The 12509-nt window shown below is 45.7% G+C and overlaps 1 protein-coding gene across 3 annotated transcripts in view; it reads left to right on the top strand.

Annotated features, from left to right (window-relative positions):
• Window positions 1-9775, top strand: part of PSPC1 (paraspeckle component 1) — a 93556-nt gene extending 83781 nt beyond the window's left edge. For all 3 annotated transcript variants that reach the window (XR_005224044.2, XR_006286128.1, XR_006286129.1), the window contains one exon: window positions 8382-9775. The gene's annotated coding sequence lies outside the window, so the exon portion shown is untranslated. The remainder of the gene's footprint in view (window positions 1-8381) is intronic.
• Window positions 9776-12509: the final 2734 nt, after the last annotated feature.

Below are 12509 nucleotides of genomic sequence, written 5' to 3'. Positions count from 1 at the left end.
TTTGAGGAACACTGAGGCACCCCACCACAACCTGTACAATAAAGCTAACATGCTGGAAAATTTGATTCACAAAGTATATGGATGAATATAAACACTGGAAAATCGCATATGGAATCCTAGAATTATTCTGTCTTGGGAGTGAAAATTAGTACTTTTTGTTACAGGATCCTTAGAATCATAGAATATCAGGGTTGGAAGGGCCCTCAGGAGGTCATCTAGTCCAACCCCCTGCTCAAAGCAGGACCAATCCCCAATATTTGCCCCAGATCCCTAAATGGCCCTCTCAAGGATTGAATTCACAACCCTGGTTTTAGCAGGCCAATGCTCAAACCACTGAGCTATACCTCCCCCTTCTCCTGCTTAAACAACTATTTCCCCCTATAAGCTTGAGTCTCCTATTCCTACCACTCCTGTGGAGTTGCAACTTTCCCATATGCCCCTACCACTCCTAGGGAGAGAACTTCAATTTTCAGGTCTGTATATCTTTCATAAACCCCTAATTCACTGAGTAAAAAATAGGGCTGTCAATTAATCACAGTTAACTCACGTGATTAATTCAAAAAAATTAATCGTGATTAAAAAAAATCAATCATGATTAATCACACTTAATAGAATACCAATTGAAATGTATTAAATATTTTTGGATGGTTTTTCTGTGTTTTCAGTATTGATTTCAATTACAACCCAGAATACAAAGTGCACAAGTGCTCACTTTATATTATTATTTTTGATTACAAATATATGCACTGTAAAAATGATAAAAGAAATAGTATTTTTCAATTCACCTCATACACTCTTCCATGCTTCGGCCACCATTCCAGAGAACATGCTTCCATGTTGATGATGCTCATTAAAAAGTGTCAATTAAATTTGTGACTGTACTCCTTGGGGGGAGAATTGTATGTCTCCTGCTTTGTTTTACCTGCATTCTGCCATATATTTCATGTTACAGCAGTCTCGGATGATTACCCAACACATTTGTTTTCAGCACACTTTCACAGCAGATTTGACAAAACTCAAAGTTGGTACCTATGTGAGATTTCTAAAAATAGCTACAGCACTCGACCCAAGGTTTAAGAATCTGAAGTGCTGTCCAAAATCTGAGAGGGATGAGGTGTGGCGTATGCTTTCACAAGTCTTAAAAGAGCAACACTCTGATTCAGAAACTACATAACCCAAACCACCAAAAAAGAAAATCAACCTTCTGCTGGTGGCATCTGACTCAGATGATGAAAATGAACATGCGTCAGTCCGCACTGCTTTGGATTGTTATCAAGCAGAACCCATCACCAGCATGGAAGCATGTCCTCTGGAATGGTGCTTGAAGCATGAAGGGAATCTGGATCTTTAGCACATCTGGCGTGTAAATACCTTGCAACACCAGGTACAACAGTGCCATGAGCACTCCAGTTCTCACTGTCAGGTGACACTGTAAACAAAAAGCAGGCAGCATTATCTCCTCAAATTGTAACCAACCTTGTTTATCTGAGTGATTGGCTGACCAAGAAGTGGGACTGAATGGGCTTGTAGGCTCTAAAGTTTTACATTGTTTTATTTTTTAATGCAGTTTTTTTGGTATATAATTCTACATTTGTAAGTTCAACTTTCATGATAGAGATTGCACTATAGTACTTGTATGAAGTGAATTGAAAAATAATTTATTTTTTACAGTACAAAAATTTGTAATAAAAAAATATAATTGAGCTCTGTATACTTTGTATTCTGTGTTGTAATTGAAATTAATCTATTTGAAAATGTAGTAAATATCCAAAAATATTTACAAGAAATGGTATTCTAGTGTTGTTTAACAGCACAATTAATCACCCTGGTAAAAAACAAACGGGGGAAATTTAACAGGAAATGAGATTCAGCCTGAGGATTTTCAAGTTATGAGAGGAAAAATGCCTGGAAAATAGTAATAGTTAAATGACTATTTATTTGGTCTGGGAAGCAAGTCCCTTCTTGCAATTGCTCGAATAGCCCTGAGCTCCTAAAGATGCGAGCATCATACACCTTTTCTGGCCATCCCATGTTGATGTCGATGAAACGGCCCTTGTGATCCACCAGTGCTTGCAGCACTATTGAAAAGTACCCCTTGCAGTTTACGTACTGGTTGGCAAGGTGGTCTGGTGCCATGATAGGGATATGCGTTCTATCGCCTCCCCAGTTAGGGAACCCCACTGCAGCTATGACCTGCACATTTCTTTTTAGTCATTGGTATTTTTAGTAGTCATGGACAGGTCACAGTCAGTAAACAAAAATTCATGGCCCACGACCTGTCCATGACTTTTACTGTATACCCTTGACTAAAACTTGGACTTGGGCACCACCTGTGCTGGGGTGGGGGTTGGCGAGGCTGGCAAGCTCCCTACCCTGCTCTGACTGACATGGCCCTGGAGTGCATGGGGGGAGGGCCATCGGGGGGCTCCGTGTGCTGCTCCCCCCCAGAAGTGCCAGCTCCGCAGCTGCCAATGGGAGCTACAGGGGTGGCACCTGTGGGTATAGGCAGCACACGGAGCCCCCTGGTCCCTCCGCCTAGAAGTTGCAGAGACATGCTGGTGGGAACCAGGGACCCCTCCTTTCCCCCCCGCCCCAGGTAAGAGCCACCCCAACCCCATGCCCCAGCCCTGAACCACCCCCACACACCCAAACTGCTTCTAGCCAAGCCCCGGAGGCAGCACCGGCAGCTGCAGAAGTCATGGAGGTCACGGAAAGTCATGGAATCCGTGACTTCCATGACAGACACGCAGCATTAGTCATGACAGATTGATTTGATGTTCACTGTGGTACATTGTGGAAGGGAAAATAGCCTTCTCTGACCTCTTACTGGGGCTGTTGGGGAGAAAACTGTACTCGTTCTAGGGGTAGAATGGACATGCCATGCTTGTGTACATCATACCTGAAGTAGAAGGACCATTGTGGGGGTGAGAAGGTAATTAGCTTCTATGTCTGTTCAGTCCTGGTCCCTCTGAGGGTATGTCTACGCTACAAAATTAGGTCAGTTTTATAGAAGTCGATTTTTAGAAATTGATTTTATACAGTTGATTGTGTATGTCCCCACTAAGCGCATTAAGTCGGCAGAGTGCATCCTGAATACTGTGGCTAGGATCGACTTATGGAGCAGTGCACTGTGGGTAGCTATCCCGCAGTCTCCACTGCCCACTGGAATTCTGAGTTAAGCTCCCAGTGCTGGTGGGGCAAAAACATTGTCGAGGGTGGTTTTGGGTACATGTCGTCAGTCGCCCCTCCCTCCGTGAAAGCAATGGCAGACAATCTTTTTTTCCCCTGGGTTATCCGTGCAGATGCCATACCACAGCAAGCATGGAGCCCGCTCAACTCACCACTGTTATGAGCATTGTAAACACCTTGCGCATTATCCTGGAGTATGTGCAGAACTGGGCTAAGAGAAGCCAGCACGAGGATGACTGTGATGAGGACAAGGACACAGATGTTCCTGAAAGCACGGGCTGTGGCAGTTGGGACATCATGGCAGCAGTGGGGCTGGTTGATACAGTGGAATGCCGATTCTGGGCCCGGCAAACAAGCACAGACTGGTGGGACCGCATAGTGTTGCGGGTATGGGATGCTTCACAGTGGCAGCGAAACTTTTGCATGCGTAAGGCCACTTTCCTTGAACTTTGTGAGTTGCTTTCCCCCACCCTGAAGCGCAGGAATACCAAGATGAGAGCTTCCCTGACAGTTGAGAAGCGAGTGGCAATAGCCCTGTGGAAGCTTGCAACGCCAGACTGCTACTGGACAGTCGGGAATCAATTTGGAGTGGGCAAGTCTACTGTGGGAACTGCAGTGATCCAAGTAGCCAATGCAGTCACTGATATTCTGTTATCAAGGGTAGTGACTCTGGGAAATGTGCAGGTCATAGCTGCAGTGGGGTTCCCTAACTGGGGAGGCGATAGAACGCATATCCCTATCATGGCACCAGACCACCTTGCCAACCAGTACGTAAACTGCAAGGGGTACTTTTCAATAGTGCTGCAAGCACTGGTGGATCACAAGGGCCGTTTCATCGACATCAACATGGGATGGCCAGAAAAGGTGTATGATGCTCGCATCTTTAGGAGCTCAGGGCTATTCGAGCAATTGCAAGAAGGGACTTGCTTCCCAGACCAGAAAATTACAGTTGGGGATGTTGAAATGCCAATAGTTATCGTTGGATAACCCAGCCTGTCCCTTGCTCCCATGGCACATGAAGCCATACACAGGCAGCCTGGACAGTAGTAAGGAGCAGTTCAACTGTAGGCTGAGCAAGTGCAGAATGGTGGTAGAATATGCCTTTGGACGTTTAAAAGTTCGCTGGCGCTGTTTGCTGACTAGGTTAGACCTCAGCGCAACCAACATTCCTATTTTTATTGCTGCTTACTGTGTGCTTCATAATATCTGAGAGAGTAAGGGGGAGATGTTGATGGCAGGGTGGGAGGTTGAGGCAAATCGTCTGGCAGCCGAATTTGAGCAGCCAAACACCAGGGTGATTAGAAGAGCACAGTTAGGCGTGCTGCGCATCAGAGAGGCTTTGAAAACCAGTTTCATGACTGGCCAGGCTATGGTGTGACAGCTGTATGTATTTCTCCTTGCTGCAAACTCACCCCCTTTGTTGATTTTAATTCTCTGTAAGCCAACCACCCTCCCCCCTTTGATCACAGCTGGCAAAGGAAATAAAGTCACTATTGTTTTGAAACCATGCATTCTTTCTTTATTAATTAAAAAAAAGGTGAGATAACTGACAAGGTAGCCTGGGTGGGGTGGGGTGCAGCAGGAGGGAAGGACAAGGCCACATTTCTTATTGTAGCCACACTACAAATCAAAACTGTTTGAATGACAGCCTTCTGTTGCTTGGGCCATCCTCTGGAGTGGAGTGGCTGGGTGCCTGGAGCCTCCTCTTCCCTCTTTCCTGCCCCCCCTCCCCCCCTGCGTTCTTGGGCATCTGGGTGAGGAGGATATGGAACTTGAGGAGGAGGGCAGGCGGTTATACAGTGGATGCAGCTGTGGTCTGTGCTCTTGTTGACTTTCCTGCAGCTCCAACAGACACTTCATCATGTCCGTTTGCTCCCCCATCAGCCTCAGCATCGCCTCCTGCCTCTGTTCTTCATACTGCTTTCCTGGCCTCTGCCACTGAATGCCTTCATGCATTAAGCTGTGCCCTATCAGTGCGGGAGGACTGCATGAGCTCAGAAAACATGTCATCACGAGTGCGGTTTTTTTGCCTTCTAATCTGCGATAACTTCAGGGACGGAGATGATAGGGGGAGCATAGAAACATTTGCACCTGGGGGGAGATAAAAAGGGAGAGTAAAATTTAAGATGATACATTTTTGAGAACAAAAGGGAGACTTTCAGAGTGAATCAAGCAATTCGCAGCAGGCAGCACATGTGCTTTAGGTACAAGGTCACATTTTGCCTTTTATTTTGAGCGCCTGCCAGTATGGTGACACATCACAAATGGCTAGGCAACAGAATTCGGTTTCCAGGCAGCCATGGTAAGCCAAAGGGTACGCGAGGTTGGCTTCTTACATCTTCATAACATGTGGGAATAGTTTCAAACTGCAGCGCTCTCCTTTCCCAGAGCAAGCAATGCCAGTTGGGTTTCACATTTAAAAGGAGGGGCTGCGGTTTTCGGGTGGATGTGCAGCACACACCTTCCCCACCCCACCACGTGGCTATTCTCTGGGATGATCCCTTCACCCCTCTCCCTGTCACGTGGCTATTCTCCGGGATGATCCCTTTTAGCCAAGCGCAAACAACCCAGCATGAATGGGGTCCTTTTACTGTTCCCTTACAAAAATTCCCCTATATGAACCAGGTGACCATGAATGATATCGCTCTCCTGAGGCTAACACAGAAAGATAAAGACCGAATGTTGCTTGGGTGCGACCAAAACCCAGGACTATTTGCTGCCATGCTTTGTGCTGCAATGATTCCAGAGTACTTGCTTTGTGTAGTAAAGTGTCCTACCATGGGGGACAAAATAAGGCAGCCCTCCCCAGAAACCTTCTGCAAGGGCTTTCAGAGTACTTCCAGGAGAGCTTCATGGAAATGTCCCTGGAGGATTCCCACTCCATCCCCAGACACGGTAACAGACTTTTCCAGTAGCTGTACTGGCCGCAAATACATCCCAAGTCTTCAGGGAAAATCAAACATTAAACACTATTGCTTTTAAACCCTGTACTGTAGTTACAAATGTGCACTAACCAGAGGTGCCTTCTTGGGCTTCAGGGTTGGGGATCCTGCCGTGGGAGGGTATTGGCTCCAGGGTGCTGAAAAGGTCCTGGCTGCCGAGCAGAGCGGATTCACCGCTTGCGTGCTGCCCATTCTCCTCCTCCTCTTCTTCTTCCTCATCCACAAAATCCTCCCCCCTTGCAGGTGTCCATGGACAGTGGTGGGGTAGTGGTAGGGTCCCCCCCTAGAATGCCATGCAGCTGAGCATAGAAGCGGCATGTATGGAGCTCTGACCCGGAGTGGCGGTTTGCCTCCTTTTGTCATTTACTAGGCTTGCCTGAGCTCCTTAACTTTCACATGGCACTGCTGTGTGTCCCTGTTGTAGCCTCTCTCCACCATGCCATGTGCGATTTTGGGATATATATTAGCATTTCTTCTTTGTGATCCGAGTTTGGCCTGCACAGATTCTGCTCCCCATACAGCATTCAGATCGAGCGTCTCCCTTTCGGTCCATGCTGGAGCTTGTTTGCGATTCTGGGGGGACTGCATGGTCACCTGAGCTCGCCACGCTGACCAATCAAGAAATAAAATTCAAAATTTCCCGGGGCTTTTCCTGTGTACCTGGCTAGTGTATTGGAGTTCAAAGTGCTGTCCAGAGCAGTCATATTGGAGTACTCTGGGATAGCTCCTGGAGGCCAATACCATCCAATTGCATCTGCACTACCCCAAATTCAACCCAGCACGGTTGATTTTAGTGCTACTCCCCTCGCCAGGGAAGAGTACAGAAGTTGATTTTAAGAGTACGTTAGGTCGACAGAATGGAGTTGGTTGTGTAGACACATTCATTTTAAAATCATCCTAGCGTAGCTAAATTTGACCTAACCCTGTAGTGTAGACCAGGGCTGAGACTGCTTATAAGGCTGGCAGTTGTTAGTACATTTTGTGATGTGGCTATTTGTGCCCATGCAGTTAGATGGAGACCAGCAACCCCTCTAGTTCCCTTGTATTATTTTTGTGTGCAGAACCTCCTGTGTTGTGGTAATCTGTGAAATTAACCCCTACCCAGTGCTTCACTACACTCTTCGGGTTTTTTTTCCTCATCATCCTTTTTAAGGCCCTTGTTGTCAGTAGCTAGCGGTGTGGTGCTCTGCTCTTGTTCGATGTTAACCGTCGGCTGCGTGCATGTTCTCTGTGTGCTGCCCCAGCTCTGCGCAGGTAGCTGACACAGCAGACCCCGAGAGAATCCCCAAAGACCGTGGACTCTAATGAGGTATGAAGGCACCCGGCCAGGTTTATTGTCAAACAAAGCACAATAATAGTTTCCTGTAGACTCTACCGGACATACTACAAATGTGTGCCCCCTGGCAATGGACACAGCTCAGTCAGTGGCAGGATGCTCCACTGCACCCTAGGCTGGATGATGATGTGCCCTTCCAGACCTGTTCTTATACAGGTGCAGAACAGATTACTCATCCCTCCTGACGTATTGAGGTGCAGCCCATTTACTCATTAGGGTGCTGCTTCTCCCCTGTTACATGTTGGTTCAAACAAATCTATCCATCATGATGTCCTTTTGACCCTGTCTTTAAGATGCACCTGCCTGTTCCTTGTTATTTCTGTGGAGTGTTCTCTTGGCATCTTGGCACAAGTTCCTCTTATTAGCACTTATGTAGCACTTCTAGCAGTCCTCTTCTTGCCAACTTCTGTGAGTGGGGCCTGCCTCTTGCTCACAGCCCAGCCTTTGCTTAGCAATGCCTGGAAGTACTTTGGTTCAGGCTTCAGGCCTCAGACTGGGCCTCTGATACAAGAGTTTGTTTCAGGGCCTCATCTTACTACAGCCCTTGGCCTGAAAACTGCTCTGGGAAAATACTCAGATCTAAGCCAGTTCTAATTAATTTTTCAAGGTGGAATGAAATGTTTTGATACTTCCTTCCTCTACTGTAAGTGAATTAAAGGAAGACTTTGTAGACAAAATAGTATCTTCACAATAATGATTGGCATTCTCTGTAGCTCAATTCACAGAGCAGAAATTATCATCGTGCTTAAGGCCTATTCTGTTTTGCTTCTGAACAGCTGCTACGTATTAAAATAGCCCTGCACTGATGGTGGAGAGTGAGGAAATTATAAGTTGTTTGTAAAATGGTGGAGAGCAGCCAGATAGTGACCATTCACCTGGAGAGATTTATACTTAAAATATGTGTTGTTTTGCAGGTTGGAAAAAGGCAGTAATGAAGTCATTCATCTTCACCCTGAGGAATACTTTGCAGAGCATTGAGCAACAAACATACTATTCTCTTAGTGTGAAGGAGATAGAGCTGAAGCATGTCTCTCACTATCAGCATCCTCAAAAAAAAAAAATCCAGCTCTTTTCAAATAAAACAGTGCTCAATCAACAGTGATTTTTAACTTTTGATTTATGATGTGGGGGCTATAAGCACGGAAAATACTGTTAGTACCTCTGTTTATAGTATTGATAGCAGGGTTTTTAAGTTTGTAGACACTATAACCCAAAAAGCTCTTTATTCTGATATAAAACTTGTTATATGACTGAACTGCATTTATGGTGTTTCTCCAAGATAGAGAAATAACTGAGTTAAATGACACCATTAGTTCTTATAATCAGGAAAAGGATGGGAGTTGTGTGGTAAAATTAATGGACATTGCAGTAAAATCAGCAAACTTGACACCCACTGATATACAAAGTCTGGAATAAGTTGTTATATACTATACTTCAAAGTAACACCCTGTAACCCCCATATTCATCTTTTGTATATCATTGTGATATTTCATAAAAAGCATGCCGTGTAAGATACCAAAGCTGCTGAAACTCATTGTTCTGTCAAACTGTGTGTATTGCTATTGTGTATGAAGTTTGAGCTTTTGCTGTGTGGCTGAAATATGTTGAGAGTTTGGGAGTCGCCCACTGCTAGCTCTCCAGTGACTGAGGGTGGTGACCCACACCCAAGCTGCTATTAAAACTACAATTGATCAGAATGGTAAATAAGAAATCTACAATTCAATAAGAGACAGTTACCCAAGAACCACACAGTTAAGATTGCTCAACTCTCTGACTCAGCAAGGCATGCCTGGCCAGTTTCTTTTCAGGGACATGGACTAAGAGTATAAAATAAGGGACAGTGACATCATGAGACAACCTCTCTCCTCCCCTACTTTCGCCGAAGGCAACAAGAATTCTGGGAAGACAAAGACTGAGAAGGAAATTCAGACTGTATTAAGAACTGCAACCTACCTGCAACATCCAGTGGGGTGAGAAAAGCAGATTCAACTCTTGGTTATGCTTTGTCTACACTACCACTTTTATCAGTCAGGGGTGTGAAAAAAAAAACGACACCCCTGGCTGACACAGCTAATGCGCCTCAGTGGGGGTGGTTTAATTATGCCAGCAGAAGAGCTTTCTTCTGCTGGCAAAGAGCGACTACATGGGAGACTTTACAGTAGTACAGATATGCCACTGTAAAGTCTGTCATGGAGATGTAGTCTCAGTGTAAAAGTTTAGCATTTAAAATGTGTGTTTACTTTTTCTCTGACTTGTCTGCCATGTAAAAAATCTATTTTCTGTAGTCAGTAAACTTGTTCTTCTTCGAGAGCTGTCCCTGTGGGTGCTCCACTCTAGGTGTTGGTGCGTCCCTTCGATCGGAGATTTTAACAGCAGTACTCATACTGGTCGTGTGCACGCAGAGCTTGCCCGCCCTCCCTGAGTGTATCTTAATAGTACGCACGCAGGACCGGTCCCCTCAGTTTTCTCTCTATCGTCCCCAGCCTGAGACGGAGCTCAGCAGACTCGTTAGAAAATTCGTTCTCCCTTGTTACTCTTACGCTTTTAGATAGTTAGTTTGTTACTAATAGTGTTAGTTATTAGTGTTACCAGTAGTGTTAGTTTCGCTTAAAAAAAAAAAAAATTCTCTTAGTTCCTGTCAGCGCAGCCGCTTCTGACATGCCTGGCTCCCCACACTTTAAGCGCTGCTCTAATTGTAAGGATACCATCCCTCTGTCTGATGGCCATTCAAAATGCATAAAATGTTTTGGGGAGTCCCACATCCCCCAAAAATGTGCCCACTGCAGCAAACTTAAGTCTAGGGTACGAAAGGACAGGGAGTTGAGGCTAAAGCTGCTCCTGCTGCAAAAATCCTTAGGGTCAGCTTCAGACCCAGATGCTGAATCCAGCTCTGCTCCACACACCTCTAACTAGCCAAGTGATAAGAATACACCCTAATTCTTAAAGTACAGGCCTTTGCAGACAGGCAAAGGATATCTATATCTTAACAAGCTGTTTTCCATGAACCTGGTTGACTGGCTTTAATTAGTTCTATTCTTCTTTCAATTGAATTCCATGTCAATTTTCCATTATTGTGCCCAGGTTTGATGTTAGATTAACCAATAGAGTTTGTCAGCTCATCACACTTGTTCTTTTTGCATCTTGAAATAACAGTTGCAGTTTTCTGGAATTCCTTCCATGGTAAGTCGGTAATACAGTCACTTTCCTAAAGAAGGAAATAACTAATTCTTGTTTGAGTGCCGCTACAGATGTGTAATGCACTTCTGGGTATGCATGTGCTCTGTACAACTGCGATGGGAGGTTTGTAGCAAGTAGTATCAATTGGTCAACACACAGTTGCACTCCTGCTCCAACCCAAGCCTAGGCACCGACTCTGTGGGTGCTCCAGGGCTGGAGCATGCATGGGGAAAAATTGGTGGGTGCTCTGCACCCACCAGCAGCTCCCTGACCTGCCCCCCGCCCCAGCTCAGCTCAGCTCACCTCACCTCTGCCTCTTCCCTTGAGCGAACCGTCCCGTCCTGCTTCTCCCTCCCAGCGCTTGAAAGTTGGCACCTATGAATCGCTCTTCAGTTCCAGCTCAGACCATGCAGCAGTAGGAGAGAATTCTGGGTCCAGTAGAAGTTGTCTGTTTTCAATAATGTAAAAAAACTATTTCCAATCTAGAAAATTTAGATTGGTTTTTTACAGCTAGTAAAGTTAGTTCTCCACCCCTAAGGAGGACTATGCCATGAGTCCTAGGATTTAAGAACTGGCTTCTGCCCTATCTCTTCTCAGTGACAAAAACCAGTAAAGGCCTTTAGTGGATTGGCAAGGCTCACATTGTCACCAGCCCAAATGGACACGTTTCACTTCCTGGGCCTAGCATCCTGATGCTCTCAGACTATTTCCTCATCTGTGAAGGCCTCTGAGCTCTCTCAACTCCATCAAAGTGCACGTAGCAGCTATCAGCACTTTGCAACCTCCTTTGGAGGGACATTTGGTTTTCACTCACCCTTTGACTGCCTGATACTGGAAGGGCCTTAGCTCAGTGGTTTGAGCATTGGCCTGCTAAACCCAGGGTTGTGAGTTCAATCCCTGAGGGGGCCATTTAGGGATCTGGGGCAAAAATTGGGGATTGGTCCTGCTTTGAGCAGGGCGTTGGACTAGATGACCTCCTGAGGTCCCTTCCAACCCTGATATTCTATGATTCTATGAAATACCTACCTATACAGCCTATTGCTCCTTAGACCTCAACCTTGTCCTTCCCGCATTGATAAACTTGCCCTTTGAACCTCTGGCCTCCTGTTCCCTCTTGCTTTCCTCGTCACTGTTACCTGGGCAGGAAGGGTTGGCAAATCCCCTTTTTTCTAAATTCCATAAGGACAGAGTCTCACTGAACTGGCATAACATATTTACTGACAGTGATTTCTTGCTTCTACCTCAATCAATCCATAGATCTGTTGACCTTCTTTCTCAAACAGCACACTTCAAAGGAGGAACAGCATCTTTACCCCCTCAATGTACAAAGCCCTCACTGCTGAAAGCAGGTTGGTGTCTAAGACATCACTTTGAACACCAGGGGACACAGCTGACAACGCAGCTAGAGCCATCACCATGACTGCAGTCATAAGGCTTCATTGCTTGGAGTTCTGCAGGGAGATCCAGAGTGTTCTTGAGTGACTTCCCCTTTGATGCATTTAATCTCTTCAATGAGAATAAAGTCACTATACACACTCCTCTCTCTAGGCATTTATATCCAGCCCAAAAGAACCACCATGCAAATGACAAAGGGTTGCGCAGCAGCTTTGACCTCTGCCAGTCCCATCTAAGGGTTTTTCTTTTGATAGGACATTCAAGGTCTGTGTACTTATTGGTGCCATGCTGTATTGCTCCTCATCTTGGTGGGTGCCTTAATCACTTTACACACACAATGAGAGGATGGCAACAACAAGTGAGTACTAGAGATCATCTACCTTGGCTACACCATCGAGTTTCTCACCTCCCCACCACAAACTCCCTTCCTGGCCCCTTCTCAGGAGGAAATCCTTCAGCAGGAGGATAAC

This window comes from Chelonia mydas, chromosome 1 (genome assembly GCF_015237465.2).
Source record: "Chelonia mydas isolate rCheMyd1 chromosome 1, rCheMyd1.pri.v2, whole genome shotgun sequence".
In the NCBI taxonomy this organism is placed as follows: Eukaryota; Metazoa; Chordata; order Testudines; family Cheloniidae; genus Chelonia; species Chelonia mydas.
The sequence above is the reverse complement of the archived record's forward strand: the minus strand, read 5'-3'. Positions and strand labels throughout refer to the sequence as shown.